A 9,344-nucleotide genomic window follows, 5' to 3' on the forward strand; every position below is an offset into this window, starting at 1 on the left:
CCTAGATAAGTAAGGTTCATATTGAAGGAATGATTTCAATGAGCCCAGGTTCTTGGATCTTCTCATACCCAGAAAAGAGCTAAACGCATTAACTTGAGATGTCTGGTTTGACTTTTGTTTTAACTTTAAAAAGTAATGTATTTGTTTCGCTTTCGGGTATGCTGGGTCTTTGGTGCTGTGCGTGGGCTTTCTCCAGTTGCGGTGCTCAGGCTTCTCATCGTGGTGACTTCTCTTGTCAGACAGCATGGGCCCCAGAGCGTTCAGGCTTCAGTCGTCGTGGCGCACTGGCTTAGTTGCCCGGTGACATATGGAGTCTTTCTGGACCAAGGATCGAGCTTGTGTCCCCTGCATTGGCAGGGAGATTCTCAACCACTGGACCACCAGGGGGTCCTAGCTTTCTTTAAATTAACAGTAATCTTTTGATGCTTGTTGCAGAACTCTTGTATATCCTGGCTCCTCTCTTGGCTCTTTGGAGCAGTCCCTCTGAAAAATCTAAGAAGTTGTCTACTGGCCGAAGTCCTCAGTTTTGTCTGCCAAATAAAACATATTTCTCAACTTTTAGGTTCTGCATTTTTTAAAGTCAACTATTAGCACATCTCCTTTCCAGCCTCCTCCTCCCACCCCTCGTCCTCCACCACTTCTTCATTAAACACTTTTACACATTAAGTTTTAATGGACACACCAGACATGAAACTTGTGTAAATCACGTAATTTGATGCTTTTCTATGTGAAGCCATCATGAAACTGTGACCTCATCACCACAATCAAGGTAATGAACACGGCAATGCCTTCCAGAATCTTCCTCATGCCCCTTGGCAATCCTTTCCCATGCCCTCTCTTCAGTCAATCACTGACCTGCTTTCTTTAGACTATCTTGTAAGTAGAATGTTGGTAGAGTATGTTCTCCTGTTCACCTTCTCTCATGCAGCATAATTATTTTGAGATACATCCATGTTTCTGTATGCATTAGTAGTCTCTTCCTTATTTTTTAAAAAACAGCTTTATTTTTAAAAATAGCTTTAATAGAGCTACAATTTACATATAATAAAGTGTACCCTTTGAAGATATACAATTAGATGGCTATTAATTGTACTAAGGGAGTTAAAAAGCTGGTTTATAACTCAACATTCAAAAAATTAAGATCATGGCATCTGGTCCCATCACTTCATAGCAAATAGATGGGGAAACAATGGAAATAGTGACAGACTTTATTTTCTTGGGATCCAAAATCACTGCAGACGGTAACTGCAGCCATGAAATTAAAAGATGCTTGCTCCTTGGAAGAAAAGTTATGACAAACCTAGACAGCATATTAAAAAGTAGACATTACTTTGCTGACAAAGGTCCATCTAGTCAAAGCTATGATTTTTCCAGCAGTCATGTATGGATGTGAGGGTTGGACCATGAAGAAGGCTGAATGCCAAAGAATTGATGCTTTTGAACTGTGGTGTTTGAGAAGACTCTTGAGAGTCCCTTGGACAGCACGGAGATCAAATCAGTCAATCCTAAGGGAAGTCAATCCAAATATTCATTGGAAGGACTGATGCTGAAGCTGAAGCTCCAATACTTTGGCCACCTGATACAAAGAGCCTGCTGCTGCTACTGCTAAGTCACTTCATTCGTGTCCGACTCTGTGCGACCCCACAGATGGCAGCCCACCAGGCTCCCCCGTCCCTGGGATTCTCCAGGCAAGAACACTGGAGTGGGTTGCCATTTCCTTCTCCAATGCATGACAGTGAAAAGTGAAAGTGAAGTCACTCAGTCGAGTCTGACTCTTAGAGACCCCACGGACTGCAGCCCACCAGGCTCCTCCATCCATGGGATTTTCCAGGCAAGAGTACTGGAGTGGGGTGCCATTGCCTTCTCCGGTGAAGAGCCTACTCATTGGAAAAGACCTTGACGCTGGGAAAGATTGAAGGAGGCAGGAGAAGAAGCGGATAACAGAGGACGCGATGGTTGGATGGCATCTCTGATTCAACTGACATGAGTTTGAGCAAGCTCTGGGAGATGGTGGAAGACAGGGAAGTCTGGTGCGTGCAGTCCCTGGGGTTGTAAAGAGTCAGACGTGACTGAGTAACTGAACGACAGCAACAACAAGGGCGGCCTGCCACCATCACCATAACCTCATTTTAGAACATTTTCTTCAACCCTCAAAGAAACCTGGTACCCATGACTAGTCACTCCCTTTTTCCGCCCTCTCTACACAACCCTGGGCAACCAGTAATCTACTTTCTGTCTCTGTAGGCTGCCACTGTAAATGTCATAATGTGGATGTAGTATGTGGTCTTTGTGCTTGACTCTTTCACATAATGTCTTGAGGTTGACAGGTTGTAGCATGTATCACTACTTCCTTCTAATGGCTAAATAAATTCCATCACTTTTTACCCATTCATCAGTTGACAGACAATAGGTTATTTTAACATTTGGGGCTATTACAAATAATGGTGCTGTGAACATTCACAAAGAAGTTTCTGTATGGTTACAGTTGACCCTTGAACAAGGTGGAGGTTAATCCAAGTATAACTCATAGTCAGCCATCCCTGTCCTCACTTCCTCTGAACCCATGGACTTAACCCACCATGGAATAGTCCCTCCTTTCTATTGCTGAGTAGTACCTCACTGTGTGGATGAACTACCATCTGTGTATCCATGCACCTTTTCATGGGCTTGGAGCTGTCTCGCAGATAAAGCTGCCATGAACATTTGTGTACTGATCTTTGGAAGGATATCTGCTTCCATTTTTCTTGGGTTTATATCTAGAAGTGAAATGGCCAATAATATGACAGATGCATGTTCAGCCTTTTAAGCAACCACCAAACTGTTTTCCAAAGGAGTTGTAGCATTTTGCATTCCCAGCAGCAATGTATGAGAATTCTGTGTCCTCATCAATACTTATTATGATCAGTATTTTTATTTTCAGTCACTAACAAGTGTGTGGTGGAATCTTGTGTTTTAATTTGCATTGGCTTAATGACTAATAATGTTGAGCATTTTTTCATGTGGTCATTTGCTATTCAAATTGTGTGCTAAAATCTTTTCTCCATTTTGGGAGAAGTTATTTGTTTTCTTATTACTGAGTTGGGTATTCTTTATGTACTTTGGATATAAAATACAAGAATATGATCTACAAATCTTTTCTCCCAGGCTATGGTTTGTCTTTTCATTCTCCTAACAGTGTCTTTTGAAGAGCAGATGCTTAAAACTTTGATGAAATATAATTTATCATTTTTTAAAATGGATGTTAGTTTTAGTATCCTCTGTAAGAAATATCAACGAACCCAAGGTTACAAAGATTTTCTCTTATGTCATCTCTGGAAGCTTTATAATTTTAGGCTTTATATGTAGGTTTAGAGATATTAAAAAAATTTTTTTTTGTACATAGTGTGATTTATTGATCAAAGTTCTTTTCCCCCCGACAGATATTTAAGTTTTCCTTTAACATTCATTGAAAAGACTATCCTTTTTCCACAGAATTTCCTTAGCTCCTTTGTCAAAAATCCATTTTTTATAACAAATGTGTGGCTTTTTTTTCTGGACTGTGTTTCACCGATCTATTGGTCTATTTTGATTTCAGTAACACTATTCCTTGATTACTGTTGCTTTATGACAAGTCTTGAAACTGGGCATTGATAGCGTTCCAATTTTGATTCTTTCTGAAACTGTTTTAGTCATCCTAGGTAATTTGCATTTTCATCTGAATGTCAATTTCTACAAAAATCTGCTGAGATAGGAATTGCATTGTATTTATATTAATAGATTTGTTTGAGGATAACTGATTTCTTAACATTGGATTTTTCAACCCATCTTCATTAGTTCTTCATTTAAATTGTAACATTGTTATGTTAAATTAGGTATTTTACAGCTTAGTTTTCTGCTGACAAAATTGCTTCTTCAGGGAACTATGGCTTGCTCTTTCCAAATATATAAAACTTATTTTTGGATAGAACCATTTTAAGCAAACACAATTACTTACTTACAATGGCATTTTTATTTTTAAACTTAAAAATGTGAACATTAAAAAATACCACCCAGATGGTCTGGTGGAGTGTGGAGGCCACCCAGAAGCCCTCTCTGGAACTGAGGCACTCATCCCACTGGTTGCTGGGAGCCTTGGCAGTTGAGGGCTCTCGTTGGTGCCTCTCTCCAGGAATTACCCTCAGTCAAGCAAGATACTTACAGTTGCAGCCCTTCCCTAGAGGCAGTCCACAAACTGGCCTATTTGCCTAAGGACAGGACCACTCTGGAGGGATGGAGGAGCTACACAGCCCCTGGTGGGGTCAGCTGGGCTGTTGTGACATCATAGTTCAACTCCTCCCCTGCCCAGTAGAAGTCTTGCCCTTAAACCTCCGTCTCAGACAGTCTGTCTCCCAGGGAATCCAAGTGATAACAAATGAGAATTTCCTAATCAGTTTGTAACTAATGCAAGAGCTTAAAGGAGTGGAAACACAGACGCAGGGTCAGCTCATGGGGCCCAGAGGGAGATGTGGCGAAAACAGGAAGCCAGTGATCACTGGTCCCGCATGACGCTTGGCTTAGGGTCAAAGTCATGTCCCTCAATCAGAGGGGTTTCCCCTTCACAGGTCACCCTGGCTTTGGGAGGAGGAGAAAGCACCTAGAAGGCTTCTGCCTCCTCACTGTGGCAGGTACACGGATAACACGTGTGAGAGAGACGGCAAGCAGACTCTGAAGTTCAAAGTCAGTGGCTGGTCCTGGGCCTCTCAGCAAGTGGATGAACTTGAACTTAAACTTACGGCTACAGACACTGTGCTTTTTCCTTTCCTTAAAACAGCACTAGAAGAACTTACCTTCCACAAGACACCTATGAGTCTGTTTGTTCTCTGTGTAAATCTGGATGTTAACCTATTACGAGGTGGGGACCACCTGCTTTCTTCGAAGGAACATTCATTTCAAGACTTTCTCATAAAAGAACAAACAATGAAGAAACAAGCTCTATGGTGTGCAGGTGAGGAGGAGACTGGCAGTCACCAAAATTTCCAAACTTGCCCAGCTGACTTGCTGTGGGATACCGGAAATACGCACATACCTAAAGAATGTCCTGGAGATGTTTTACCAGCAGAACCACCTTATGAGGTGGGACGGGATGCTCCCTGAGGAGAGGAGGGGCGGTGGACAGGAGCTTCTATAAAGGACAGGCTGCAAGGGAGCCCTGGACACTCCAGCTGTCACTCAGCAAGGCAGGTCCAAAAGGTTTTGGAAGAGTAGACGACCCAGTGTGAAACCAAACCCTTCCCAGTCTCATTTCATTTAATCCTCACTCCGCTGCTATGCGATGAGTTATTTTCTTTTTTGGCTGCACCATGCAGCATGTGGGATCTTGGTTCCCTGACCAGGGATTGAACCAGCCCCTGCCCCCACCGCAGTGGAAGTGTGGAGTCTTAACCACTGGATTTCCAGGGAAGTTCCAGAGTTTTTCTCATGATGCTTTTGAACTGTGGTGTTGGTGAAGACTCTTGAGAGTTCCTTGGACTTCAAGGGGATCCAACCAGTCCATCCTAAAGGAAATCAGTCCTGTAAGGACTGACGTTGAAGCTAAAACTCCAATACTTTGGCCACCTGGTGCAAAGAACTGACTCATTTGTAAAGACCCTGATGTTGGGAAAGATTGAAGGCAGGAGGAGAAGGGGACAACAGAGGATGAGATGGTTGGATGGCATCATAGACTCAGTGGACATGGGTTTGGGTGAACTCCAGGAGTTGGTGATGGACAGGGAGGACTGGCGTGCTGCAGTCCATGGGGTCGCAAAGAGTTGGACACAACTGAGTGACTGAACTGAAGTGATTTCAAATACGGAACTCGAAGCTTAGAGAGGCTGAATTGTCACAGGTCAGAACAGTAAGTGGTTGGCTGGGATTTGAGCCCAGGTCTCTTTCCAAATCTGTTGTTTTAATCACTCTACTCTACTGAATATGGAGGTAGGAAGGATAATGAATTGCATTGCATATTAAAAACATTTCACCAACATTGACTCAGTGGGAACGTTCGGGTTGAGAGGGACAGGTTGATCAGGGGGCAGCATCTGGTGTGACCAAGTCCCATGTCAGCACCTCTTCCCTCCTCGCGAGGCATGGGCGGGGGGCAGCTCTATGCTCACCTGAGCTCACCTGAGTTGGGAGGGATGTCTTCCCCACACTAAGCAGTCCATCAGAGTATCCTGTACAAGAACAGTCCGTTCAGTCCCTGAGGGGCGGCCTCACAAACAACGTTGCCAGGGAGGGGGCAGTGCTGACGGCTGAATCCCAGGCACTGCCACTGTTTTCCACGTGGTTGGACCACAGACCACATCTGTGGACACTCTGGGGAAGTCTCACGTTCTGTCTCCTGGCTTTATTCATTACCGCCTGCTTGCAGGCTCCGCTCAGGGCTGGCAGCCTGCCTGGGAATGCTGGCTCCATCTGGTCCTCCCCCGTGTGGCTCCTGTTCCCTGCAGGATGAAGGCACCCTCCTCCCCGACCCCCCACCTGCCTGGAGAACAGAAGCTGAGAGGACCCGGTGGCTGCTACCTTCCTGGGTGGTTTCCACCCAGGAGACGTCTTGTCTCCTTTCAGAATGCCAACAGCCCCAGGAAATCAGAGGACATCTGCATCTGTCCACTGTGATCTGAAGGAAGTTTGGATTATAGGAAGACCACCTGCAAGGAACGGTGCCCTAGGATTTGCATAATATGGTAAATAGCTGACGGCCTATTCCCTCCATTTTATTTACTGTTTATAATTGTCTTTCAGATTTTATTGAGGCTGAAGTTCGTTGACAAGTGAAGGGAAGTTGCTCAGTTGTGTCCAACTCTTTGCAACCCCATGGACTGTAGCCTACCAGGTTCCTCCATTCGTGGGATTTTCCAGGCAAGAGTATTGGAGTGGGTTGCCATTTCCTTCCCCAGGGGATCTTCCTGACCCAGGGATTGAACCTGGGTCTCCCGCATTGCAGGCAGACGCTTTACCATCTGAGCCATCAGGGAAGCCCTGAAGTCCAGAGAATTTGGTTAAATAGGGCTTGAATTGAATGTTCCTAATTTATTATTATTATTACTTATTTATTTGTGGCCTCACTGTGTAGCTTGCTGGATCTTAGTTCCCTGACCAGGGACTGAACCCAGGCCCTCAGTAGTGAAAGCGCTGAGTCTTAACCACTGGACTTCCAGGAAATTTCCTGAACTGAATACTTTAAAAAAAAATGTATTTATTTATTTATTTGGCTGCACCAGTTCTTGGTTGGGTCTTAGTTGCAGCATGTGGGATCTTCAACTTAGGTTGTGGCATGTGGGATCTAGTTCCTTGATCAGGGATGGAACCTGGGCCCCCTGTACCCTGCATTGGGAATGCAGAGTCTTAGCTACTGGGCCATGAGGGAAGTCCCTGAATACTTTTTAAAACTCTAATTTTATACAGTCATTCAGATACTTTTTCATGAAGTTATTATTACTCTACCAAGAATTTAGTCCACAATGGTACAAATCTTTCTGTTGTTGTTGTTCAGTCACTAAGAAGCTGCCAAGAGTCAGACCCGACTGAAGACACTTAGCACACAGCATGCAAGCTCAAAGGTTGTGCACAAGTGAGTCTGGGCATGTAGGACTCAAAGAGAGAATGGGGAAAGATAACCAGTGGTGCATGGAGAGGAAGGGAGACTCAGGGAATGCCTGTACCTGCTGTGATGTGCTCATCAGAGGCTGGTAATCATCAGAAGAAAGGAAATGCAAAAGATGAATATTTTAAGTCTAGGACTTAAGCCAGACTAGAGCGGCTGAGGAGCATGTCCTAATCCATGCAAAATAGGAAGGGCAGTCACCTAGTGTTCACAAGATTCACCTGAGCTCTAAAGATGTGCAGATGATTCCATGAACAAGAGACTCGGCAAGAATGCTTAGCTGGTGCTAGCAAGAGTTAAAGTTCCCAGTGGGAGCTGGACTGTCCTTGTCTATAGATGCATATATAACTTCCCAATGCCTACTGGTGGATTTAAACAAATTCCATGAAGTCATAAAGAGCCAACACTATCAAGGGGTGTCATGAAGGCCTGGGGAAGACTCTGGGGCAAAGGGTCTGGTCACCATGGAGGCAGGAAGGAAGGTTTGGAACATCTGGCTGTGAGTGGAACATCTGAATTCCATCATGATGTCAATTTTCCCTTATTTTTTTCTGGACTAAGTCGTGCATAACAAGTTGATACTCTAATAAGGATCTAAGTCATGCATAACAAGTCGATACTCTAATAATGACCTAATTTATGGTCTTCTGATTCCCTTACAAAAGAGAAAATCCCCCAAAGGGGATATATGTAAAGCTGATTCACTTTGCTGTACAGCAGAAACTAACACAACTTTTACGACTGAGCGACTTCACTTTTGCTTTTCACTTTCACGCATTGGAGGAGGAAATGGCAACCCACTCCAGAATTCTGGCCTGCAGAATCTCAGGGACGGGGCAGCCTGGTGGGCTGCCATCTATGGTGTCGCATAGAGTTGGACATGACTGAAGCGACTTAGCAGCAGCAGCAGACTCCAATAAAAATTAATAAAAAGGAAGTTAAATTAATCAATTAAAGTGGGAAAATGAAGGAAAGAGAAAGCAAGTGGATTAGCCAAGACCTCACAGCTCAGCGGCACCTAAGGTTTTTGACTCTAGCAAATGGTCCAAAAGAATGTACCATTCTGCCTTCTCTCAGCTGCTTTCCACCCAAAATGTTGGGGTGACCACCAGGATTGTTTTTCATTCTAGTTCTTTCAAAAAGTAAAGGGCAATAGTTTTTTGGTACATAAGTGCTCATAGTAGCATTGTTCATTATAGCCCCAAGTGGAAACAATCCAGATGTCAGTCAACTGAAGGATGGTTGAGCAAAAAAGGGAATACCCATACAATGGAATATCATTCAGCCATAAATAGGAATTAAGGTCCGATACCTCCTGCAGTCAATAAAAACAAGACCAGGAGCTGACTGTGGCTCAGATCATTAACTCCTTATTACCAAATTCAGACTTAAATTGAAGAAAGTAGGGAAAACCACTAGACCATTCAGGTATGACCTAAATCAAATCCCTTATGATTATACAGTAGAAGTGAGAAATAGATTTAAGGGCCTAGATCTGATAGATAGAGTACCTGATGAACTATGGAATGAGGTTCATGATATTGTACAGGAGACAGGGATAAGACCATCCCCATGGAAAAGAAATGCAAAAAAGCAAAATGGCTGCCTGGGGAAGCCTTACAAATAGCTGTGAAAAGAAGAGAAGCGAAAAGCAAAGGAGAAAAGGAAAGATATAAGCATCTGAATGCAGAGTTCCAAAGAATAGCAAGAAGAGATAAGAAAGCCTTCCTCAGCAATC

The 9,344-nt window shown here is 43.8% G+C and overlaps 1 non-coding gene across 1 annotated transcript; it reads right to left on the reverse strand.

Moving 5' to 3' along the window:
• Positions 1-6,904: 6,904 nt before the first annotated feature.
• On the reverse strand, positions 6,905-6,977 carry TRNAC-GCA (transfer RNA cysteine (anticodon GCA)). The gene has a single exon. It is a non-coding gene; the product is annotated as a tRNA-Cys (tRNA).
• Positions 6,978-9,344: the final 2,367 nt, after the last annotated feature.

Source organism: Bos taurus, chromosome 24 (assembly GCF_002263795.3).
Source record: "Bos taurus isolate L1 Dominette 01449 registration number 42190680 breed Hereford chromosome 24, ARS-UCD2.0, whole genome shotgun sequence".
NCBI lineage: Eukaryota > Metazoa > Chordata > Mammalia > Artiodactyla > Bovidae > Bos > Bos taurus.